The 27,285-nt window shown below is 40.3% G+C and overlaps 1 long non-coding RNA gene across 1 annotated transcript in view; it reads right to left on the reverse strand.

The window, feature by feature from the left end:
* The window catches only part of LOC117047353, a 39,829-nt gene extending 17,573 nt beyond the window's left edge, over window positions 1-22,256 (reverse strand). The window contains exons 1-2 of the long non-coding RNA XR_004426674.1: window positions 22,163-22,256; window positions 21,463-21,528 (exon numbers count right to left, since the gene is read on the reverse strand). This is a non-coding gene — a long non-coding RNA (uncharacterized LOC117047353). The remainder of the gene's footprint in view (window positions 1-21,462; window positions 21,529-22,162) is intronic.
* Window positions 22,257-27,285: the final 5,029 nt, after the last annotated feature.

A 27,285-nucleotide genomic window follows, 5' to 3' on the forward strand; every position in this document is an offset into this window, starting at 1 on the left:
ATTAATAGACTTAACCTGCTCAAATGATGTAAGAATAAAAATATATTGAGCCATTCACCAATTACAAAGAGTTAAAGAGAGTCAGATAACATTTTCGAGAAGAAAGCAAAATAGGGCTATGAAGCTTTTGATGGCGAGTTGCGGACAAAGGGTGTGTGCAGAAATGATATATTTTTTATTTAAAGTAGGCAGAGGACAATTTATATATCACCCAGAAATCGTGACAAACCCACTTTTTTTTTTTTTTACACCTGCTGAGATTCCTTTACATGGGTTTTCGATAGTGCCTCCTAGTTATGGTTTCCCCTGTTTATATAAAACTTTTGTTTGGGAGCGAAAAATACACCAGATACATACATACATACCTGTGATCTAATTTGCATCTAATGTACAGCTGTATGGCTTAGCTGTAAATTTCATGCATAGGCTACTGGTTCAAATCACTTATCCCTGCTTGTTTTGCATTTGGTAACTTCGCATTTTAATTAATTTTTATTTGGCTTTCCTCCCACATTGCCTTTGATGCTTTTTTGTGTGGTCTTACCGTAGTACACTCTCCCCCTCCCCCTCTCTACTCTGTCTACCCACCACACACATGTACACACACACACACACACTCACATTCCTCACTCTTAGACATTTGCTACTTACTCCACTTGTTAACTTAAGTGTGTGTACATGTATGATTATAAAGAGACCAATATAATAAAATAAAGAAATGCTTACTTCTCTATTCATTTTAGAAAATAAATTGGGTGTGCGCACACACACACAGATTATGCTGCTTGTGTACAATTGTAATATCCCCATTTCTTAATTTTATTCTGTATATCTAAATCTATCTTTTCACTCTGTTTCCTACACAGTACATAACACAGTACATAAGCACTAGATGGTCAGGATATAAATCTTTGTATAAAATAAACAAATAATAAACAATTCCAAAATAATAAGTCAATTCAATCTTTAAACCCACCCTTCCCCTTCTAGGTTCTGTAAGTCAGGCCTGCTTCATCCTCGATTAACAAGAAACAGGATCATGTGAAACCAGAGGGCTATTTTTACCGTGCAGCTGGAAGCTGTCATCAATTGGTAACATTTATTTCAGCCTTAGAATGATAGTACAAAATAGCATGAAGTTTCCAGATGACACCCCTATTGGAGGCAGTGTTTTTGAAGAATAATAAATCAAATTAACTACCCAATCATGCTGGCTTCTCCAAGATAATGTGTGTGTACACACGTTATCCTGGGAGAGTCTGTATTTATATATATGTAGTGTGTGATAATCTTGCTTGCTAGGACATGATCCGGCCAAATAAAGCACTTTGAAGTCGCATTTATTTCAGTGGGAGTATGAAGCATGGGCTTATGCTACTTCTCTTGCAAGCAATGTGCTTAATATTGTTATACATAACAATTATTTAAATATGGATTATACAAAACAGACGTATTCAAAGATATACCTGTGCTTGTTTATGTTTGCGAATGTCTTTCTACGACCCATTTTTTTGACAATACTTTTAATGATTTTTATTATGTGTCACCCAATTCGGTTATTTCCCATGTACGTGCGTTTTAATCCATTACAATTTAAAAAAGGCAAAGGGCAACGACAGAGAAATAGGGGAGGGAAAAACAAACAAACAAATAAATCGCATTAAACGCACACACACACACCCGCCACAAACAAACAAACAAACAAACCACTGTAAGGCCACGTGGTTTCTTTTCGATACTGCCTCTTTCACGAAAAGTGAATCTGGGAATTTGGAGATAGGTAACGTATTCTGCTTTGCTTTTTGTTAAGGAGAGTTCCTGGAAAACAAGAAAAGACCACGTTTTTAGAAGCTTCACTGTGCTTTCTGGCTACATCGGGGCTGCCAGCGGTCTCTAAAAGAGTTTTCCAATGCCACACATGAAACAGGCTGCTCTCTTTAAGTACACACAACGCTTGGCGTTAGATGTAGACTCGACGCGCATGCGCCTTCCTCAAGCTTGGGCACAGCTTCCACGTGCTGTTGCATATTTATAACTCTCAGCACTTCCTAAACTGTCTAGAGAAGGTAACCACACAGAGCCTAAATCATCGGGAAACCGTTGGCGAGGCTCCCAAAATAGTTCGGTAGGGGAATATGCGCGTGTTTGTTTTCAGACATCTATGGTTTAAGCAATATCGCAATACAACAAGGCACAGAAGGTTCATAAACCTTGACAGATAAACAACAAACATTGTAACACACACACACACACCCAACTCGGAAAAAAAACCCGAGAGGCTCTATAAGGCGCCGGCAGCAATAGCAGCAGCAACAAGACCATTCTCAAGGAGCATTCTGCGATCTCAGCCACTCCACATTTCACATCGGTTGAACCAGGAAGCCCTAGAGTTTCCACGTAGCACTGTTTCTGAAAGAAAACTTTATTTTTTACTCTCCTCACGATCCCATATATCCACATAACATAATATTATCAAAAGTATTTTATTCCACGGTTAGGTGGGCCCAACCACGCCTCTCGAATAAATCTTGCCTTAGGCCCCAGCGATGGCCTTTTCGCTACAGAGTGAGACCCTAACGCTGAGACCCTAACGCTTAGCTCTGGCTTGTCTGTCAAATATCCTTCAGTCTGTCCCTTTCTCCCAAGCCTCTACACGTCGAACGAGCACAAACTATCGCGTTTAATGAATCCTTTGGACCCCTCAGCACTAATAATTTTCAGATGAGATGTCTGCCTAGGCCAAACGCTTTCTCTGGTCCTCGGTGGTGACCAGGAAACACGCACATTCTCTCTGCCATTCCATCTACACCGGGGCGTAATTTACTTCCAGATCTCGTCCGACTCTTTTGGAATTAAAAGATAAACAGCGTGAAATATGACTGGAACCTCTGACCTGGAAGTGTAGTGATTTAGGTTGGCCTAACTTTCTAGGTAAATGTGTCATTTACAACTATTTAGTGTGTGTGTGTGTGTGTGTGTGTGTGTGTGTTTAAAATGAAAATAGAGCCACCCTAATAGACCAAGAGGGAGAAAAAGCCGCATAAATAAAACATTACTTTCTTTTTAAAAGAAGCGTTTGTTTTCTAGCCCATTGTCATAATGAGGAAATCACACACCAGGTACACAGCAGTGACTGCTCGAGCTATGTTTAGCCAGCCTTACAACTCGGTCAAAGCTCTTGGATTTCACCCTTCAGCGTGCCATTAAAGTCTGTAAGAGGGCACTGACTTAATGCTTAGCGGTACTTAAGCCTCTCTCAGTTATAGGTGGGACTAAAGGCGTGTAAAATACTGTAGATGGCACCTAATACAATGCAGTGGAACCTCACTCGGAATCAGCTTTCTCTTTCCACCCCCCCATATAGATATACACACACATGAAATCACCAATTGTCGGTGACAATTTCCTCTCGTCCAGTTCACCTCAAGCTGACTCAGAGATAGTCATCTGGTTTAGACTAGAGACTCATTTTCAAAGTTAGTGGCTGGGCTATTATGGGTGGAGTAAAAAGGCTACATGAATAGCATTTGACAACATCTCATTTGTGGACACTCTCTTCCTCCTCCCATATTTCTTGCCCCCTCCTCCCGTAATAAAGGATCTGCCATTATCAAGATTATTTCGTCCTAAAAACAGCAACAAAACAAACAAATCTCTTTGGGGTTCAATTTCAGGCCCCTGACATCTAAGCACTGTATGTGACAAGTAAATAACTCTGAGCCTGCAAACAGGAATAAAGGCTTAAAATCTACTGTCTCGACTACAATATCATTTATGGAACCATTTGTTTACACCAGGTTGAAATTTTAAACTAGAGACTTTTTTTTTTATTTAAATGTAGACTTCAACGACCGCAAATGTTTATCGCAGTCCTACAACCCTGCGCCCACAGAGCATATTTTAGGCAGGATAACTTAAGAGATTTTGGTGACTTTTAAAAAGAGGATTGAAGCACAGAGGGTTACACGCGCGCACACCTTGATCACGTGACCAGTCAATGTCTGTGTAAACAGATGGATTCATTTTGTTCAAAACGTGGGTGGAGAAACCTCCTCCCCCACAACTGTTGATCATCTTCCTTTTTATCTTCCTTATTTAAGATCACTGCATTCTAAAAACACTGTTGCAAGGTTGCTTTGTTTACGCACACTAAATTAACCTATTAATATATCCTTCACAGACCCAGTTTAGTCCCGGTTTCTTCTTCCAAAATAAATATGTTTAGATACTCTTTTTCTGGGGTGAGGGGTGGTATTAAAATGTTAGGGTAACAGAGAATAAAATGCAGAAACATAGAACAAGATGCATAGTTTGATGTTTAGACTCCCTCCCCTTCCCTTTCAAACTATCCAGCCTATTTTAGTATCTTTTTCATTCTTTTGGCCAATAATTAACAAGTACCCCCCCCCAAAAAAACCCCACACCAGCCTGGAGGTTTTGTTTGAAAGCTGTTTTGTTTACAAAATAATATTTATTGTCAGGAGATTTCCCCCTCCCGCCACGTCTCTTACCTCCGGAGCGTTTACACTTTTCACTTAGCTGGAGGGAATGTGGAACTGAGATTTGGCCCTGGATATAATCTCCCCGTCTCTTTCCCTCTCCCTCTCTCTCCCTCTCCCTCTTTCTGTATAGATCTGGCACGGCTTTGCTCTCTTAACTCCCAGATCTTTGTTTCGGTGGTGGCGGCCAGAAAGAGCAAGAGAGCGCTGTGCTCTCACTTCCCTCTGGCTCCCTTTAAAAACAACAACACACAAGTCCTCTTCCAACTTTTCCTCCAGTTATTCACTTCTCAACCCTACTGACAGCATTTGCCGAAAATCTACACTCCAGCTTTGGTAAGTGATGCGTTGCTCCATTGCAAAATGGCACTGCTCGGATAGCCTCTGCGCGCGCGTGTGTGTGACGTGTGGAAGTGTGTGTGTGTGTGTGTGTTTTGTTTTGTTTTGTTTGCGAGCAGCGTTGTCCAAGTACTTTCACATCAAACAGGACAGAGTTAAACTATTGTGGCGTTTGAAATCGCAACAGGAACAAGCATGATCACTATCTGTTGGCTCGGACAGACTTTATGGCACGAAAACTGAATCTGCCCAGCAACTTTTTGTTGCTGGTATTGTTTTTGCTGGAGCTACTTTGAGGAGATCGAGGGCATGTTTTGCCTTATCTTGATATTTACATTTTTTATACCAGGGCGTAATAACAAAGCTGTCACGGGGCTCTGAGATAATTCATTTAGGATTTAAGGGCAATTTAATATTATTATTATTAATGTTATTAATATTAATCACACTAGCACACTAGTATTGTTGGAAATAATGCCCCTAAAATATCCTTTTGCAATTTAAATGATATCTGCATATAGCGTTTTCCAGCCTCCTCCAAGTACACGTTTTCACATGAACTTAAACTATTCTTATGAATGGCTTCTTAATGCGCCCATTCTATTAAATTGTAACTCGGAATGACTGGAACTCACAGGTATTTAGAAAAGGTTTAATTTGAATTCCTCCTTAGTCCCCCCTTCCTTTCCTTTCCTCTCCTTTCCTCTCCTTTCCTCTCCACTTTTTTTTTTTAAGGAAAGAAAAGTGAACATAACTGCTGTGTAGAGTTGACCTTTCGTTGACACGACTTGGTAGGAGACAGTTTGCAAATGAGGGTTGGATAAATTAGATACTAAAGTTAGCGGTGTTTAGTTGGTACCCGGCGATAAATCCACTGGAATTAGCCAGAGAAGTAGTTAGCCCTCGAGGTCTGAAAGTTTAACAAAGTTCAAGGGAGTCTGAACGGCATCTCGAGAGAGCCCTGGAAATTACAATGGATGAGAAGATGATTCCCTCGGGTGAAAAAGCACAGGCAGTAGCACTACCGGCGGCGGAGGCGGCGGCAACAGCAGCAGCAACAGCACCTTCAAGTTCATTGCACTTTCCGCTTCTCGAAAGCTTTGGCTTTGGTTGTTCTCACTTTTCTGTAGTTAGTTATAACAATAGCGTGGCGCAGTGATTTCAGTTCTTAGAAAACCCAGCGCCGAGCAAGCGTGTGAAACAGTATGCTAACAGTTGTGCTAACAAGTGGTGTTACTTTCTTAACGCTGGAAGTGTGAACGTATTGCATTCCTCAAAAACAGGGTCCTTAAAAAAAAAAAAGTGGGTCTAAATAAAGAACTTCGCGGTTTATAAAACTGCACACCGAGTTTACTCGTGGATTCAAATGGATCTATACCACAGGGGGGGGGAGAAACTTTGGCTTCCGGAACAAAGCAAATGCTGCACAAACAAACATACATAACAATAAAAGCCATTACTCTTCTTGCCCGCTCTCTGCTCTATTCTTCTTACTGTGTTTACACAGTTTAAAGGAGCTGGAGATAATCTCGCCCTTGAATGCTTGTTCGTGTTATTAAACTTTATATATTATAAGACCCTCATATCTTTGGGTAGGTCTTCGTATGTGCTTTGTTTTTTTATAGCATTGGTGTTATATTAAAATCAAGCTGTTTGATTTGATACGGTAATACGAGACTTCCCACTGTCTGAAGGGCGAAGACGAGGTTCAATGCTAGAAAATGTCAATATAACTGCGGAGGACCGCCCCCCCCCACTTCCCTTCGCACACCTGCCCCCGGCTCCGTTAACTTGTCAAGGGTTACTTAGTGAAGTCGTGCCACGTACTGACAACTTTTGCAATGGACTAATGTCTGTAAGGCTACAATCCTATCGATACCCACTTACCTGAGAGTAAGTCCCATTGAATACATTGGGACTTAATTCTGAGTATCACATAGCAATGCACACTAAATTACTTTCGGTAGGAATGTTCCCCTCCCCCTCCGATCAACATTGTGTGTGTGTGCGTGTGTGCAGACATTTGACAGTTTTCTTGTTTTGCCCACCTAATAGACTTTCACCTAGCACCATAGAATGGCAGATTCCACGGAGTCCACGTTTTCAACCATTTTAACTAGCTAAAGCCTTCCTAAGCCAGGCACACGTCAACGAAACTCACTTTTATGCAATTTTGCACAAGATCTCGTGCCAAACTTACTGTTTCTTGGAAACAGAAATAAATGATATTGACTAGGTAAGAAGCGGCGGGCGAGTTTGCATTCTCTAAGCTGGCAAATTGTCTATTGTTAGACAAATTATGGGGTGACTGGTGTAGAAGTGAACAGCCCCCTCCACCAAATTAATTATCAGCGAGATTCTGCTTCGGTTAAGTCCTTATCCTGGTCGGAAAGAGATTTCAGCTGTACAAAGATAGATCTCAATATTGTTGTTGTTTAGTCGTGCCCGACTCTTCGTGACCCCATGGACCAGATCACGCCAGGCACTCCTGTCTTCCACTGCCTCCCGCAGTGTGGTCAAACTCAAGTTGGTAGCTTCGAGAACACTGTCCAACCATCTCGTCCTCTGTCGTCTCCTTCTCCTTGTGCCCTCAATCTTTCCCAACACCAGGGTCTTTTCCAGGGAGTCTTCTCTTCTCATGAGGTGGCCAAAGTATTGGAGCCTCAGGTTCAGGATCTGTCCTTCCAGTGAACACTCAATATCCACCCCCCCAAAAAATAGGTCTTTGACCCCATTCTTCCAAACGCTTTTGGGGGAGACATTGCCAGTTAACCAAGGGTGCTGGGGATCAAAACTCTTTCATAATAAATGCAATGATCAAGGAATAACTTTAGGCTAGAGGGATGGTGGATGTTTGACAGAGAAGTGGAATCGCATTCAGGTCACATTTTTTGTAGTCAGGTTTTGGTAAAGTATCTGGCTTTCCCTATGTATATACAGTGCGCTATATATGTCCATAAAACAGCAGATAAGCATCTGTTATTGCCCCCAGTCTTAGACTATGCTGACATGGTCATGACAGTCTATGTGGAAGAACGGCATTTCGATGCTAAGTACATTAACATAGCGCATTAGAGTGAAATCAAGGGGACTCGCGTCCACGGACAAGGCTGCAGCAGGTTTAGTACTTTAGTAGATGAAGCGCCCTCCCCGTCAAATATAAAGTAGGTCTGGCCCTGGAGCTGGAGGCTCCATCTCGAACACTCGTTTTGGCATATCGTCTAGTTTATAAGTAAATGCGGAGTAAAAGGACAGAGGTGTTGGAAACATATTTTAAGTTTGGCGAAAGAGTAAGCCTCAAGTCACAAACTGCAACCTTTCCTGATTTAGTTGGGACCGCCCAACCTTAGTTAGCACAGCTACCTGGATGTAAATCGATCTGAAGTGCATAGGAATGGCAGCCCGATCCTAAACAGTATCTGAAGAAGCGTGATTGACCTCACTGGGGCTCAGGTACCGATAAGTGCTTTTCGGACAGCAGCCAGATCACATCACCTGAAAGTATTCCAATCCAAACTGAAGTCCACGAGACTGGAGTTCTCATGGAAGTTAGCTGAGAATGAGGCTCACGCAAAAGGTCTTTCCGGTGGATTGTGCGCAGCGTGTTTAGGATTCGGCTGTAAAACTGGTTCAAATCCAAGTATTGCAATGTATTTGCACTGGGAACAAGCTCAAATCTCTGATTACATTGCTGATATTACAGACATCTACCAATCCATTTTCAGGAGGGAGAGGTGCCAATATCGCTGTGTGCGCGTTCAGACCTCCACATACCCTACTGCTTTCTTTCAGGTCGGATTTGAACTCTCTGAAATCAATCCAAATATATATTTAACATAAACGGGGGTTTCTATAACACAGTTTGGTCGGAATACAGTTTGGCTTGCTGGCGGAAATATCACCTTAGGATGGTGTACGTGTATATAGAACACTTGTGTATATATACCACATGTGTATAAATTCGCCACCAATAGCCATAACCCGGGGAGAAGATGGAAACAAACTGGGGGGGGGGGAATCAGAATAAGAAAAATAATGGCCGGTTTAAAAATTGTCTTAGCAGAACAACTCATCTGAAAGCGGAGTGGGTGGGTGTCGTCTGACAATATCCTGAAAACAGGCATATGTTGAAAATAAATTAGAATTGCTATCAGTTCTATTTCAATCCAGTTTTTATTGCAAGGCACCACATAAAAGCAGTTTGTAAACACTGTCTATACTATCTTCATCCTGCAGTCTGTCATTTTTAGACGGTGCTTTGTATCCGCAGAACATTTAGTTAATTAATCATGCTTGCGTTTTTCTTTTCTTGTCTGGAATCCACAGTTTAAGGAATGCGAAATGGTTCAGCGTAGCACACGCTTTTAGACGACTGTTTACTGTCTACTGCTGTTATCTCTACTTTAGCATGCCGGCTGTAAGAAAGAACTACGACATACCTATATGTCTGGGCTAATATAAAAAAGGATAATTTTAGGAAAGGGAAAATGAAAGATGGCCCATTCATGGAAAAAGGGCAACTCTTCTCCCCATAGCTAATGCCAGATTTTCTACTGTCTACTCCAAGAATAGAGTATCACCTAACATCACCCAACAATCAAGTACCATGGATTTCAGCTTGAATTTCTTTCATATAATAAGGAAACTAAGATCGGTGTGCAAAGTTTTTATTTTATTTTATTTTATATGGTAGACTCTTTAGCATCTTTCTGTTTCTTAGCCACCCCTGGGTTCTTTTTTTTCGTTACTAAAGCCAGCTTGTTGGGGGGGGGGAGTCACTATGAGAGCACCTCTTGCTCTTTAGCCTAGTGCTTGTGAATGAATTCCACTGTGTATATCTTAAAACGAAAATAAGTTGCTGTATTACGTAACTGTTTTGATGTAAAGTTTATGTAATCAGGAGGTGCAGAAGAGTCAACAGAACGTGTTCGAAATTTGCATCTTTCTCATACAATTAGTTTTCTCCCTCTAACGGGAATCCAACCTCCCCCCCCTCCATATCTTTAATTGTTGAACGTTCCTGGTTGCAAGTCATTGAAGCCAGAATGGTTAGGTGTATGATGGTGTTTTCAGAGACTTGAAAGGGGTTTCCCAATCCATGCACTCCATATTAAGTGGCTTGTGGATTGGGCTCACCACTAGCAGCAAGAGACAGAAAATGTTTTCAAGGTATTAACTTGCTAATAATCATGAGGTGTGATCTCTAGGCTGCATTCACTCATCTTTCCTCTGAATCATTTGAGAGGTTACTGTTGTTTTATTGGGAACAGGATCTGACCTTAAATTGAAAGTGGGAAGGCAGTAAAATTATTGCACAGGTGCAGGGCTGCTTTTTGATTATTATTAATTTTTGTATTGAGGACTTAATATACCTGGTGGCACCAATTATTTTCCTGCAGTCACTAGCAAACAATTCATTTAAAAAATAAACATATTTGACTCCCAAAAAGACTGAGAAAGTAGAAAGTAAACATCTCTAACACCAGAATCCATCAGTTCCTTATCTATATTTAAGGTAGAAGCTTAACTAAATAAACACAGCTGATTTCACTGTTTTGAAAAAAACAATCATATATATATGTTTAGTCAGAAGCAAGTTCCACTGTGTTCAGTGGGATTTACTCACTTGTAAGCATGTTTAGGATTGTAGCCTTAGGGTTTTATAGGCCTGAAGGAGATCCTTAATAAGTACCATAAGTGTTAACATAATAAAAATGCCATCTGCATAAATACCTGCATAATGACTAATATTTCTGTTAATTGCTTTGAAAATGATTTCTGACACTGTACTACAGAATCAAAAACAGGCTGATATCATTCTAGTACTATTATCTAATATTCAAAATACATGAAATAATTTTAATTCACTTACCCCCTTTTAAATGATAACTTTATAACAGAGGGTGTTAAAACCCCCCAAAGAATTATGCATACCATAATTTTATGATTAAAATCTTCACGTAGAAAGATTTCTTTTGAGTAGGATTATCTTCTACATCACAAATTCAAATACTGCAATTCATATGAAAATGCATTCCAAAATATTATATGGAGCTTTAATCTATCATGCGAGGCCAAAACATTCCTTGTTACTGAAAAATAAACCTCATTGACATAAACTGTATTTTCTCATATCAGAACTGCAATTATATTTAACCATTGAGATATTAGAACTTATATTAAAACTCATACACACCATCACAAAGTTGCTCAACAGGAGATACAGAGACCCTGGAATGAAAATATAAAAACAGAACCAAAACCCCACCCTCAGAAAACACTGAAAATCTATCTGGCAACCATATGGAGTGTTTCACTCTTTCCCACACATCCTTTTGATTATCTTATCAATAAGGCCAGAACTCCCCCCCCACTTGCTTATTTAGATATATATCATTATCAATAGATTTTTTAAAACAATAAATAACCTCAAATTCATATTTGTGCATTTAAAATACACCTGTGGGCCACTAAGAAAAAAAATACTTGGCATCAAGTATTTTTCTGAACAATTGGCTCATATTCTGTAACAACTATGCCTTATCAGATAAGGAATATGATCCAACACAGTTAGATCTTAGTTAAATATTCTTAAATCTGTGTTGGATTGTGAGAAGAATATGTACCTTAAAAAACAACACCCCACCATCACTGCTACCATCATAATCCTATACTAATAAAATGTGTTATATCGTGGGGAATGAAATTGATGTCTTAGGAAAGCAATGCCAGAAAGCAAATGGAATAAACTCCATTCTTTATACCTGTGAATTCACTGGACATTTCTTTATGTACTAGATGTATGTCTCTTTCTTTTTCTTCTTTTAAGAAAACAGCACAAAACATTAGCAAGTGGCTAATGTCAAACATTAACAAGCAAACTAATGTCAAATGCACACTTTATTTTGTAAATTAGTTAGAAGCATCTACATCACTATTGCTTGTTTATAAGTTAACATGCTCAGGATCAGGCCCCCTTGGGCAAAGATATGTTGTCATGAGCTATTTTCTTTGGTTATCTGTTGACACACCATTTTAAAATACGTTATCAGTGCATGGTTCTTATTCAGATTGGGTTCTACAGTTATATCCATATAGTATTTTTGCCTGGCAATGCTGTATAAACATAAGGTGTTACATTTTATGTGCCAAAAATTCTTATTCTGTGATTAACAAAAAAGAAAACAACCGCATGTGTGTCATTTTTGTATCGCTATAAATAAATGCACTGTATATTTTATATTATCGACTCAGTATTTGAGGGTCTTTTTATGTGTGTGCGTAGAATGTGGGATTTGTTTTCTTGTATTTTTGACAAATGAAAACAAAACCAAAAACCAAACCCTGTGCAGTGAAGTGAGAAAATGTGTTATTGTTAAGCGACAGTGGGATACACACATAGGAGAAAATTAAACCCAGGTAGCAAGTGAAAGTCCCACTATGATCTATGAGGGCTAGTATCTTTCCTTTTTTTATTCAGAAGAAAAAGGATATCAGAGAGGAATGCCAACTCTAAACCCGACAGCAGATCCTATGCAGAATTTTCAAGAGAAAGTGGGGAGAGGACAAACTAGTTTATAATGCAGCCTTACTGCATGCATTTTCATGGAAGAGAAATGATCCATTTGTTTTTGCCTTTATCAGATTCAAAGCAAGCAGTTTGAATTCCCCCCAATATGTGTACTAAGTGCATAAAGTATTTTGAGTAAATGCCATGCAGCTCTTTGGTAGCTTGCAATTACTGTAGCACTGGGACTGTGCTTTGTGTGTGACTATAAATCCTGCAAGCTAGCACTGTTATTTCTAAAACACCATGCTGGATTTTATATAAGTCTGTAGGTTTTGTTCCAAGGAAAACAAAATAATGAAAGAATATAAATATTAGATACCATTGCTCCATCGTATGGTGCTGTAAATCTCTGAAGGTTTACAAAGAGGCACTGACAACATGTTGCGCAGCTGCATGTAACACCATTTAATGGTCTGATTTGATGAACTAGTTTCTCAGCACCTCATTGACAATCACTGATCGTACACAAACAAGTTTTGGAATGTCCCATAGAGCTTTTCTAACACCCTTATTATTTGTTCACCCTAAAATAAATTCAAAAGCCCCAATCCTTTGCCGCTCTTAACTCAGAGAACAATATTTTATGTGACTTCAAGGGGAGTTGTGTCTAAGAGGATGCTGAAATGCTGTCTGTAGCACCTCTGTGCAATGTCTCCACTATTTTCCCCCAACAATTTAAAGGACAAGTTGGCAGTGCTCTTGGAGTGTGCGAAAATAACACACATTTCTACCAGGGCTAGCCATAAAACAAGACGTCTCCAACTCCCATAGCTCAACAGGTAATTTAGGCCACCTTGTCATAGGGCCAGTAAGAGCTGTTTCAATGTGCATATGCAACGTGTTTGTGATAAGCAGCGTACTGTACAATGAAAACATCAGGGCACTGGAATAGTATTACAATATTACTATGCAATCATATTAGATTGGCTCCAGAGTGATTAAAAGGTTACAGACGTCCTCACTTTCAGCAAAGCCACTGCAGAAGCCCAAAGGCTTGCAGCCTATTTCTCTCACTCACCCTATTATCATATTTTGTGCAATTGTGTGACCTTAGCAGATGCACCCCAATTGGACTCTATGGCAGAAAGTATAGAAATGCAAATTAAAAATAAATAACCATTATTTATAGGCACAGAAACAGGCAGTTTTTCAATTCTACCAAAACTAAGTTTCAGAGAAACAAATATGCATGGATGAGGGAAAGAGAACAACTCCGTAAGTGTCCCGTGGCAGCTCAGCTGCCCGAAAACCACTTGAACCACTTTTGCTGGAGCAAATAGTGGGCACAAATGTGCTAGAAAGCTATGAGCCAGAACAGCTCCAGAGAGGTGAAACAACAGCATTATAGATATAGACCAAGTGGGGAACTTTGAAATGTAATAATAAGCACATACAAACATGATATATACATCTCTCTCTCTCTCTCTCTCTCTCTCTCTCTCTCTCTCTCTCTCTCTCACACACACACACACACACACACGTTTGCTTTTCCAGCATTAAGCTTGAACACCTTCATTAAATTCTGATTTTCAAAATTAGGCACAGGCAGTGAACTTTTTGATTGAACTGCATAGGGCAACTTAGTATACTTCAATGAGGTTAATTCATCTTAAATAACAAAAAATACATCATCTTTATTGTCTTGTGGATCACACTTTTATTTGGCTCTGTAAACTACCCTGTTCCCATGAACTCAGGGTGGTGCTGTAATTCTGAAGATGAAAAATGGAACAGAAACGTGTTGAAGTGGGTAGTCTAATTTGCCCTGTACATCTTTATCTAATATCTTATGTATGCACAGAATTCCACTTGTGCCTCTTCCTCTAATACATGAGAGAGAATCTGCTTTATCATAAGGCAATGGTCATGCGATGGAAAGTTTGTTCATAGATGCCCATAGGAGGAGGAATAGCAGCAAGGCTTTTTATGATGGTACTCACAAGAAAGATCTATAAACACCACAAGAATGTAATCACCTGAATTTGTGCTTAATTTTACATTGATTTCTTTGGTTTTTTTATATAAAAAATATTTGTATACTATACTGCTTATAGTAATAAATTATTTGTATACCTTAGATTACATTCAATATGACTAATTTCTCTTAAATTCTCAAAGTTCTCTTAAATAATTTGTGAATTGTACCATTGGGATCTGAACAACCGCAATGATTAAGTGAAGTTTCTGATATGGAGAAACATCATAGACATTAACATAGCCACAACTAATAGGGTTTAACAATCAAATAGCTAGATTTTCTGTTACGTAATTGCATATGTTAAAACTGTAATGAAATACGGAGTTCATTGTGTGCACAGTAAATGTATGGCTGGGCTCCTTATATGTTATATTCATTAAAGTAAACAAGTGATCACACTGCAATATTTTTTGAAAAAGGTATGTAGGTAGAAATTAATAGTTTCTATCTTTTGAAACAGCACCTTCTGAGAACATATGAACAGTTGAAAATTGAACATTAAAAAAAATCTCAAAGTATTGATGCGTGCTTAAATAGTACCATAAAGGAATGGTTTGTTTTCAGTACCCAGAAATTGGACTTGTTCTACTGGAATAAAGTCAAATAAATGCTTGTATCTAAATTTGGATGAATGAATGGGTAGATAGGGCCACCAACAGGAGGGTACAGGGTGTATACATGTACCAGTCCTGAGCTAGCAGGGGCCTCAGACTCAAAGCTTGAAGGAGAAGGAGATTATTAGTTCAACATTTTGAAGAAAGTTAGAGCACAAGACACAGAGGCAGCTCTAAGGTTTACCACTTGGCAGGCAGCACCATTGCTAATGAGATTTAATCACTGTTTCTAAGCAATCAGAGGAACAAATGCTGACTGCTCTCACCCTGGGATGTGGGAGGTGCCCCTTCCCAGAGCAGCAGCAAAAGCATGAGAGGTTCACGGTTGCTAGCCTGATGCTGGAGGATACTGTACTGGGGTTAGTGTTTGTTTAAGCACTTACTGTCATGTCCAGATTATTTTATTCACTCCCTAAGTGTGCTGCCTTTACAAAATGAAACACAACTTACTGGCTTTGATATGTTTTACTCAAAAGTAATCCCTTGAAAGAGATTAGGCTTCTTTCCTACAAATAAAAAAGGGCACTGTTGGACCCCTCCTCCCAGTTTTCCATGTCTCCCACTCAGCTACCATGGGTTCAGTTGTCATCAGTGGGCTGTTATTTATTAATATGCAGTACCCATTTAAAAAATAAAAAATGAACCAGAAAACAACTTACAGCTGCAGCAAGTTAAAATTCCTATAGACCGTACACAAATAAGGATATAAAAAATCATTTTGCTCCTCCTTGATAAACAAAAAAGTATATCAAGGAAACCAAAATGATTTTCATATCGGTTTTGCTGAGAGTTGTGAAATTGCATATATTAGTTGCTTGTTGTATCTTGATTTAACTCCCAGGAGCTCAAGACTATGTCTCCCCCTTCCCCCTTTAATCTTCATAACAGTTCTTGGAGGTAGGCTAGGCTGAGAGTTGGTAGCTTAGACATCAAAGCTGTGAAACCGCACACACTTAGAGGTGTGTGGGTTGTTGTTGTTGTTTGCTTGTTATTAATTGGGTTTGGCAAACATTTTTTGTTTTGGTTTCATTTTGGTATTTTGCTGTAAATATCATGACTATGAAGTGCTGCAGTTAAAACAAAGGGGCAGCCAGGACCGGTGCTAGGGTTTCTTGCGCCCTAGGCAGACCACCTTCTGGCGCCCCCACCCCCTGCCAAAGCCTGCTTTAGTGGGAGGTGGGGGTGGTGGAGAGGTAAGCAGCAGTTTCTCCGCTGTAGCGGAGAAGCTGCTGCTAGCCCCCCACCCAAGCCTGGCCAGCGCCCCCTCCATTTTGGCGCCCTAGGCAATTGCCTAGTTCGCCTTAATGGATGCGCCGGCACATTATATAATGTGTATATAATCACATTATATACTTGTATCGTGAATTTCCACTCAGGAGTGCAAGGTTATGTACATTATCTCTCCTCCCCATCCCACTTTTATCTTTGCAATAGGATCCAATTCAAATAAATAAAAATAACAATAGCCTTGAGGGGTAGGCTAGCATTGGCTTTCAAATTTTGTTGCTGCCCTTTGTGACACCAACATTTGGTGCCCCACCACCTTCCATTCTAAGTCATTGTTGCAGCACCCCCCCCCCCGTGGTGCCCTCTCAGCTCAGCGCCCAGTGTGGGTGAACTGGTCATGCTCCCCTAAATCCACACCTGAGACTAGGGTAAATTAATATATGTACATAAGCAATAGTTCCTGCCAATAGATTGGGGGGACTGGGAACATAATCCATGAACAATGTACTGGGCCCAGGAAATCCTGCTGGTATCTTTGGATAGACAAATGGAAGCTATTTGTGTATAGAGAGGAACATGTAGCCCTCTTATAAAATTATGCAAAAAGGTATATGTGTTTGAGAGAAGGCAGACTTTCAAAGCATCTCACAAGTGTGCAAATGACCCAATGATTGCACATAGACATGCTGAGGCTGCACATATATGGGAACAGTCTAAAAGATTACCCCAACCTCACCAATAAGGAAGCGTTGGCAACAGCAGGCCTGTAAAGATTGTATGACTGCGGACTCTTAAGCTTGTCTGGGTTTTTCTTATGCATGTAAGCCTGTACTGTTTTTGTATCGTTTCAAAATCTACCAAATATCATATGCTGACAAGAGTCTTGAGGGAACAAATAGGATAAGAGGGAGCATTTTATTCATTTTACGGTGCTACTTGTCATTGAAAGTGTTTTATGATTCTTATCTCAATCATTGTTCAACAAGCTTGTACAGTAAATTATATTATTATTCCTAGATTTAGGACTTGGAGAACTGTGGCTGAAAAATAGTGGCATTTTCCATGCAAAAGAATTGACTAAAGCTGCAATCCAAGCCTCCCCCTTACACTGTGGGGGGTTTGGCTTGAGTGGAGGCATCCCTCTGCCTGCTTCTGCTAGCTCAGCTGGCTTCCTGCTACTTGCAAAGCATGTGGGTGGGTGAATGCAAAAATTGTTGTAGCCCAGAAGAAGGCACTGAAAAGTGTTGTTCCAAGGCAGGCTTAGCAACTTCAGGATCCTCTGGATCCCAAGTCACTCTCATAGCCAGCACTGGCAAGAATAGCATCCGATGAAGGGAGAACCAGTATACCAGTCTGTGAGATAACAAGCCTCATATAACCAACTTGCTGAAGTCTAATGCATGAAGGGGTTAACACTATAAAGCAAGCTGTCCTGTTAGCAATATGACTTCCTCTCACTTTGGGAAATAGGGTGTGAGGAGGTTTGAGCTGGTTGTTGCAGCTCAACCACATAGCTCTCATCAGCCACTCTTGTGTTCCTATATCAATAATTTAGGAACTTTTACCACTTTGTACCTAAGCTAAGTTTTATTGCCTGTGCAACTTTTCTGACTGATTTAAGGGAAAGCACATGAACCTGACTTTCGAAGAGTTTGTAAGTAAACCATTTTTTTAAACTTACCAAATGTGTGGTCTTTTCCTATGTTGGGGAAATTGGGAAATTTTGGGATTCACTTGGAACGGCATATTTTACAGTTCTAACTTCAAATATTTTCTCACACTTTGCTGAATATTCGAAACAAAATAGAAAATTCTTTCCAGTAGCACCTTAGAGACCAACTGAGTTTGTTCTTGGTATGAGAAGTGTGCATGCACACGAAAGCTCATACCAAGAACAAACTCAGTTGGTCTCTAAGGTGCTACTGGAAAGAATTTTCTATTTTGTTTCACCTTTGCTGAATATTGTGTGACTTTAAATTCTGCTGCAGTTCTCTCACCAAAGATTCCTTGCCCCAAACACGGATCTTGGCACCCAGGAATATTTGCATCAACACAGCCTGGAGATGGGTTAGGGATTGGGCCCAATCTGCATACTCACCCTTCCACCACAGTGTAAGTAACAGTCCCAAACAATCTTATGCTGTCTGAGATCATTCCCCCCTCTCAATAGCACAGGATGGTTGTACACTACCCTGATATTCTATATGCTGGTATATGAATACTTAATTAAATAAATAAGAGAGCACATCTGAACGATTAAGGGAACAATCCAAAGCAAAATCCCAGATGTTTTGGGACTACAATTCCCATCATCCCTGACTACTGGTCCTGTTAGCTAGAGATGATGGGAGTTGTAGTCTCAAAACATCTGGAGGACCGAGTTTGGGGATGCCTTGCTTAGATTCTCCCAGTCAGGACACTTGAGATGCCTGCTATTATCTGTAAGTGAAATACTGTATTTCTTAATAATCAGCAGCAAGGTATTGCAGTTATATGAAAGGAGAACCTCTTAATGCTTGTTCCTCACCCAGAGGATCAAAGTGAGGATGTGGCACCTTTGGAACAAAACGAGAACTTTATTTACACTCAGTGAGGGTTACAGCTTAGTGGTTACTCTGTTAAGGCACAACACTTCATTTCAACCAACCACTCTTTACAAAGATAGTTAAGAACTTTTTAAATATTCTGATTTAAAACTGTCTCTGAATAGACAAATTCCTCCTAGAATAGCTATTGGACTTACACTGCCAGGTAAAACACTCTGAGACCCTTCTAGGATCATTACCCTCCCCTCAGGGAAACAATCTGGGTACTCCTGCTTAGTAGCTAATTCAGCCGTAGCCAGCCTTACTGCTCAGCCAGCAGTAGCCCTGCTCCGGAACAGAGTTTGGATCTGGTGTACTTCACACCACCTTGTTTTACATTAGTTTCTTGTATATAAAATTGCTCCTTTCAATAGTTTTGATAGGAAAAGACCCTGATTGGGAAAGATGGAGGGCACAAGGAGAAGGGGACGACAGAGGACGAGATGGTTGGGCAGTGTTCTCAAAGCTACCAACATGAGTTTGGCCAAACTGCGGGAGGCAGTGGAAGATAGGACAGGAGTGCCTGGTGTGCTCTGGTCCATGGGGTCACGAAGAGTCGGTCATGACTAAATGACTAAACAACAACAAGGACTTAAATGAGGAGGTAATTCAGAACTCTATAGAGAACAAACACAGTGTATTGTGCCCAGAGGGCTTTACGAACCCACAATACATAATGAATTATTGGGTTATTATGCTTTTGATGGACCATCACTGTCACCAGTTGTAGCCTTTTAATAGTCTTGAGTTTCACATGCAAGACTTTGTAACAGTCAGTCCTTGAATACACAAAAGCACATGAGGGATGCGAGATCTGAATCCAAAACGTCTACGTGGGTCACCACTGCCACCAAACTTCCATATATTTGTATACCATCTATCTTTCCTCTTACAAAATCACACAAGGAAGGATACTCAGAAAGAAAGTGATTTGCCTTGACCTGCGATGCACGTTTCATAGCTGAGCAGGAATTTGAACCTGGGATTCTGAGGAAGTTTAACATTGTAGAAAGCTTTCAAACAGCTTTTAAACGGAGCTAGGGACCCCTGACCGTTAGGTCCAGTCACAGACGACTCTGGGGTTGCGGCGCTCATCTTGCGTTACTGGCTGAGGGAGCCGGCGTACAGCTTCCGGGTCATGTGGCCAGCATGACTAAGCTGCTTCTGGTGAACCAGAGCAGCGCACGGAAACACCATTTACCTTCCTGCTGGAGTGGTACCTATTTATCTACTTCGACTTTGACATGCTTTCGAACTGACTGCCAATCTTCTGATCGGCAAGCCCTAGGCTCTGTGGTTTAGACCCGCATCCCCTTTTAAACAGAGCTAGATACAGGGTATGTGTAAACCCACTAAAGTAAATGTCCTTTCGTGTGGCTAACTCCCTGGTGGTGACAACTGGCCACTATCTCTGCTGCTATTGTCATTTAACAAGTGTTCAGACACTATGAGTTGTATGGTTAACTTGATTTCAGTGAGTCTACTCTCAGTGCCACTAAATCAGTTTTAACACAAATTTACAAGTCGGCCAGCTTATTGTTATTATTTGTCTAAGTTGCTGTTCAAATTTTCAGTCTGATTAATGATGGGAAAACACACACACATAAATTTTAACAAAAGTTTCTATGATAAATTGTTAACAAAAGTTACTGCAATAAAACTTATCATATTCTACACTTTAGGATTATAGGTTTGTTTCCCAAATATTATACTTTTGAGGGTTTTTAAAGTGATATTTAGTATTTCACTATTCACTATTTAGTAATAGGTACTTGTACTTGCTAGGACGTGGGTGGTGCTGTGGGTTAAATTACAGAGCCTAGAGGTCGGCAGTTCAAATCCCCATGACGGGGTGAGCTCCCGTTGCTAGGTCCCAGCTCCTGCCCACCTAGCAGTTCGAAAGCACATCAAAGTGCAAGTAGATAAATAGGTACCGCTCCGGTAGGAAGGTAAACAGCGTTTCCGTGCGCTGCTCTGGTTTGCCAGAAGCGGCTTTGTCATGCTGGCCACACGACCCGGAAGCTGCACACCGTCTCCCTCAGCCAGTAACGCAAGATGAGCACTGCAACCCCAGAGTCGGACACGACTGGACCTAATGGTCAGGGGCCCCTTTACCTTTACCTTTACTTTTACTTGCTGCTGTTAAAATTCTGCAGAGAGCATAAAACTTTTCTATGTATATTTTTATCTTCATTAAAGACAAACATCTCTTTAATTTTAAACTTACAAATGAAGACTGAGAGGAAAAGACAGTGATGGCTAACATTTCAGGTGCCACCAGCGAATTATTTTTACATAAACCTCAGTTGAGTTAAATCATTTGGCAGTCTATTCTTCTTGCATGATAGAGCATGTGTTGAGTTAAAAGACATTTTTACAAGGTCGTATGGAAACGGGGCTAATACGATCACAATTTTTCAGGTTCTGACCTTATTGCTGTTGTGCACTGAGCCTACAAATTGGACACTTGAAACCCTATTACATCAAAATAAATTGGAAATGACATTTTATTCAAGCAGATATATATATGTGCCTCTTGATATTCTGAGGAAAGGGCATTTAACTTTTATTTACTGCTCTAGTAAAAGGTAATTAAATAGCAGCTATGTTGATATGTCAGGATAGGCAATGGTACAATAGTCTCACTTACATGTCTGGGGTTGGTTCATCATTTTGCAGCTGAGTGAATCCTTCATGAAGTCAGTCAAGATCCATCCTGTAAAGCAGTACGAAACATATCTACATATATCTTGGATTTTTGTTACGTGTATAATAAAACAGCTGATACTTCAGGCTTAAATGTATTTGCTTGAAAGCAGTTCCTAGGGATTTTAATGGAATGCGTTTCGGGGGAAAGGTGGAACAGCAACAACAACAACAACAACAACAAATAATATTCATTTCTGATTCTATCAAGATAGAATCATACATATAGTTAAATTCCTGACAAATCTTAAAATAGGAAATTAAGGGCCAAACCAAATGTGATACAGGAGTCCATGAACAGGCTCTACCTCCATTTATTTTAAATATCACAGCTAACACAGGGTTTTGGCTTTTTAAAAGCCCTTCTTCTCCACACAATGCCATTTCTGTGCACTGCTTTTTATTTATTTATTTTTAAAAAAAGGTATATAAATGTTTAAAACAACAACAAACCCAAAACAAATTTCAGTGACAATTACCCCCTTCAAACCGTGTGCATTTGATTTCAATTAGGAAAATGTCACATAGCAACATAGGAAGTTGCCTTATACCTGTTCAGACTATTGGTCTATCTAGCTCAGTACTGTCCATACTGAACAGCATTGCCTTTCCAGGATTTCAGACAGGGTATCTCCCAGACCTACCTGGAGATGCTAGACCTGAGAACTTCTGTGCAACACAGATGCTCTACTTTCCTACACCACCAACAGTGGGGTCTACTTGGGCTGCTTTGATGTTTAAAATATATCCCCTGCTCAGCACCGGAGGGCCCCAGTCCTGCCACTCATCACCTGGTCTAGGGAGGGGCCTGACAGGCCTATAAGAACTGCTGTGGCTGCTACCACCCAGGAGGACTCCCCTGCTCAGCATCTCAGGGCCCCAGTCCTGCCACTCACCACCTGGCCTAGGGTGGGGCCTGATGGGCTCTATAAAAGTCTGCTGCCGCTGCTGCCACTGGACAGAGAGGGCTCCATTTTGTTTTGTTTTCTTGTTTAAATTGCTGTTATTTTTTTACCTATGTCATTTTAAAGTGTGATATTCATACTGTATTCTTAGTTTTAGATTTTGATTTATGTGGAAAATGTTTTCCATTTGGTTGTGTATTTTTTGATGTGGTTTATTTATTATGACTTTTGTAATTATGTAAATCTTGACATGCTGTAAGCCATCTTGAGCATTGTTTTTTTAACTGTGGAAAGGCGGCATACAAATAAAATACAAATGACTGAATGAATGAAAATGTACCATAGGAAATCCCACTTATGGCCGTCCCACATCACAGCTAGTTTAGTCATTACACACCAAAGCTGTTGTTTTCTCTTTCTCCTGACCAATGGTCACTAGTTCACCACTGGATATACCTAAAAATTCTATACCTGCCTATCACCTAATTCTGTATAATGTGGTTGATAGTCAATGTGACATATAGGCACAGGCCTTGATAACATATCCCCCCTTCTTTTTGCCATAACACAAAGTAGCAATTGAAATTAGTGATGTTACTGAAATTCATATTTACCCAGTTCAGTATACAAATGTGTCACAACAGTAATTCTTGGCTTCAGTAAGAAGTAAGCACAATTTCCTAAGGAAATGCGTAAGGTGCCACCAGTGAATGCGTCAGCATGATGATACAGGAGAGAACTCTCTGAAAACAGAGAACCACCACCTTGCCCCCAATATTAACAGAGAAAGCAATAGCAAACTGATTCTCCAACCTCTTACTGGGAAATATTTAAGGCATGGGTGGGAAATGTATGACCCTTTTAGTGAAACAGCTCCCTCCATCCTACTTTTATACACACTAGATCAGGTTTCCTCAACCTCGGCCTTCCAGATGTTTTTGGTCTACAACTCCCATGATCCCTAGCTAGCATTCCTTGGAGGCTGGATGAGCTGTCCCTGTGGATCTTGCCACCTGAGATGGTCTCCTCACCTTCCTCATAGGTGGGCTGACCCTGACTAGATTAGTTATTTGTGCTTCTTTAATTTTTATATCCCAGGGTCTATGGAACTTAGGGCTGCCATACACCTGGATTTTCCAGGGCATTACCAATTTCACCCACATTCTAGTCCAACAACTTGATAGTTTACCTCTGACTCCAAAGCTCCTCCAGTTGTATTTCTGGCTGCCTGGACAGTTGGCAAACTTAAAAACTCACTTGTGTTACCTTTTTATGGTAAGAGATTTACAAAGGGCAGCTTCTTTGCCTAACACAGCCACCTGCTCCCTTCCTCACTGGCAATGTATAGTTATCATACTGGAGACAAATAGCTTAATATTCAGGCCTCAGCTGTTCACTTTCGCCTCAGCTTTCTCTAGTTTTTGCCTCACAAGTCCTTCATCAATGAACTTTCTCAACTCCACACTTATTCTCCCAACTGACAGTTAGCCATCTTTTCTTCACTGACTGGAACATCCAACCAATCAGAGCCCGTTGCTTCCCAGACCAAGTGATCCAGCCCTTCTGTCTATGAATACAAACTGCTGCCCCCCCCCACTTTCAAACCTATTACCAAACAGCTCCTGCAAAACAGACCTGCAACATAATAGCAGCCAAAGGCCTCAGCTATGGCAGTTGACTGGGGTTGTGTCTAGCTAGCAACATCTGGAGAGCAACTGGCTCCTCATCACTGGTATAAGGAGAACTATTCCAGAGCCTCTGTTGCACACAGTCTGTAGGCAGAGCCAATATTGCTGGCCCGTCATACTCTGCTCTTATTCACATCTGCCCCCTGTTGAAAGTTAGTTGTCAGCCAGAGAGCTAGACAATCCAGTAAGCAAAATACTTAGTTTTAAGTATGCATAAATATACTGTATAGCAAACCACAGTGAAAATGCAGTTACTCCAGAGTAAGTGGTGTGATTATTTTGAGTATGGAAGTAAGCCACAAACCACTCAAACCAGGAGTTTAGAATTCCACTTAAATGGGTGCATATTGGCCTGATAGATACAACTTAATATTGGTTTCTGTTTAAAATGCCAGGCTTCAGGCTTTTAAAATAAAAATAATAATCAGAAGCTGGGGGACAAGTTGTAGTGAAGAAAAGGCATTTTGCACAAGCTTTTAAAAAGCAGTCCATTCATTGCTTCTTACTTTCTGGGTCTGAGACCTGACATTGAGAACAGGCTCAGAGACAGAGTCTTGGACAGCCTTGGCTCAGATTAAACCTTTGATCCAACAGACATTTGCAATGCAGTCTTATACATGCATACTTATAGTAAGTCCCACTGAGTCCAGGGTAAGTAGATACAGGATTACAGAGTTACACAGAGGGAAATCAGGGTCTGCCACTGTCTACATTCAATATGGAGCTGTACCAAGTCATAGATCTCTGAAAAGTGTTCAGTCAGCTTGAAATTTGTTGCAATAATACTTTTAAAATGTTTAGACATGCATTGAAAACATCTTGGCTCAATACAAGTTCAGGAACCTGAATTCTAAGTGTTACCAAATTTGTCTTAGCCTGTGATCCATATGCATGCTATCAGCTTACAAAGCTCCTTATTCTTGCTTATTGCTATTACTGAAAAGGGAGGAATCAAAATAACTTGTCGTGAGAAAAATTGTCATATGAATTCTGCCAGGAAAATTAAGACCTGCAATGTCACAGCATCCTCACTATGGGGAAGATGGCAGGTCAGTGAGTTAGTGCACTTTTGCTTTCCTAAGTGGGGAGGTAGGCTTGTGAGGATTTATCACCTAAGCAGTTTTGGTCTTGGTTTATGGTGAGCAATGGAGAAACCTGCCACAGGCTTCCATGAGAGGTGATTGTTAATGGAAGAGATAACCATGAGCTGACATTGCAGGTATGTAGTATGGATAAGCAACAGGTTGTAGTCAACTATGATGCCTCTACTGATGAAGACTTGGTGAAGGATTTAGACAATGATGCGCAGATTTGAGGACAAACATACACCATGGCAAAACTTGATGATAAACTGAGATTGGGACATGATATCCCTATTACAAGAATGTGATTGTGTTAGTGTAATGTTTGGTTGGGATTTATTTATTTTAAAACCCCCAGCTCCTGGTCATGTTCATGGATCAACATGTTCACTTTTTCTTTTTTTCTTTTTTTTGTAAGCTCCTCTGGGTAGCTATTTCAGAAGAACAGGCTATAAATACTAAACAACAATATTGTACCAGAGTCTGGATGTGTGTACCAAAATGACAAACTACATTGAAAAAGGATGGTGATGTGGTTTGGAAGACAAATTGGCTCCAGCTCCTGTTGCAAAAAACCCCATTTAAACTAAACCTAACACCAGGCAGACAAACACAATCCATATGTGCTGACAGACTGCAGAATTGTGGGAAAGTTGCCAGCTGCCTTTGGTCAGCCTCTAGGACTCAAGTCTGCAGGATATATAATGTGCAAGGCCGGACTACAGTTGGGTAGCTCAGCCTCACATGTGACAACTGTTGCTCTGGTAGTAGCTTAGCACACTTTTGCTGGGTTCTTTTGCTTTCCCACCCCTTAAAAAATGCAATTGTGCTTTTACCTCATCGAAGCCAGATATATTCTGATTTTTCTACACAGAAATAGAGAGGAAGATGTTTGCTACTAGGTTGTCACTCTAATCTGTGAAGGGCTCCCATTCTCCTCACAGCTTCATTGCCCAAGGCATGGCCCTGACTTCACTGATGCCAGAGACAAAAGCTTCCCTGCTCCTGGTCCCGGTCTCTGTTTTGCTTTTCCTACTGACTGACTGCAGCTTGAACTCACACTGTTAAAAAAAATGTAGCCTAACACTGACAACTGTTGGGCCCCTGGGCACTTAATTCCCAAAGTTCCAAGTGAAAAATTAAATAAGCATTTAGCTGGCATCTAAAGGCCAACTTACCAATTTATCAAACAACAGATCATTAATCAAACAAGACTATAAATGAATAGATAACAATAAAGAATTGAAAAATCAAAACAACAATTGCATTTTAAAGCATTCCATTTGATGTGTTGTGTTTTGGAAACGCCTTTGGCACTAGATTCCACTCGGCAAAGAGTTCTAAGCAGTCTGAAACTCATGAAAACTCACTTTTTTGCACAGTTTATTGAATAGGACTTTGAAATGACCTGCCGATTGCCAAGGGTCCTGCAACCAGTCATCAATATCTTGCATATCTAATGTTGGAGAGTTATTCTGACTTTCACTTCAAACATAAAGAGGTTTGAGTTCCTCTGAATGATGGGTTTCTGAGAGATGTTGAGATGGTACGTCTTCTCCACTAACCATAGCTCTCTGGTGGGAAAGGTTGCACCTGTTGAGAGTTTTCTGTCATGCAGATTTTAAAACCACACAATTCCATTTCCTACCAGAATCTGGAAATTTCTCTTTCATTCTCGTCCAATATATATTCCACTTTTTCTACTCCCTCGACTACCAAGGTTCTAGTCTTAAAAGGAAATGGAATATTTTTCAATGGTAGAGAGATTAGAGGTGAACCTTATTCTAAAACGAACACTCCCCTGTTCTTTGGCTGCTGACAGGGTTGCTCTTCCATGCTTCACTCTATCAGCGCTTATTCATGCAACAAATATGTAGGTCCTAAGGTGTTACGTGCTTCCTACATTCTGCCGAGAAATCAGGCCACCAAACAAAGCTATTTTTAGTATGCTTGTTTTCCTTAAAGCAGTACATGTGGAAACACATTGTAGTGACTTTTTTGTGCACGACTTTGTTCAAAAAAAATTGTCAGCCACCCTTTCATTGAGGCGTTAGGTTTAGACAAAACCTTCCTCTAAGAATATGGTTGGTGT

The sequence above is a fragment of the Lacerta agilis genome, chromosome 5, assembly GCF_009819535.1.
Source record: "Lacerta agilis isolate rLacAgi1 chromosome 5, rLacAgi1.pri, whole genome shotgun sequence".
NCBI lineage: Eukaryota > Metazoa > Chordata > Lepidosauria > Squamata > Lacertidae > Lacerta > Lacerta agilis.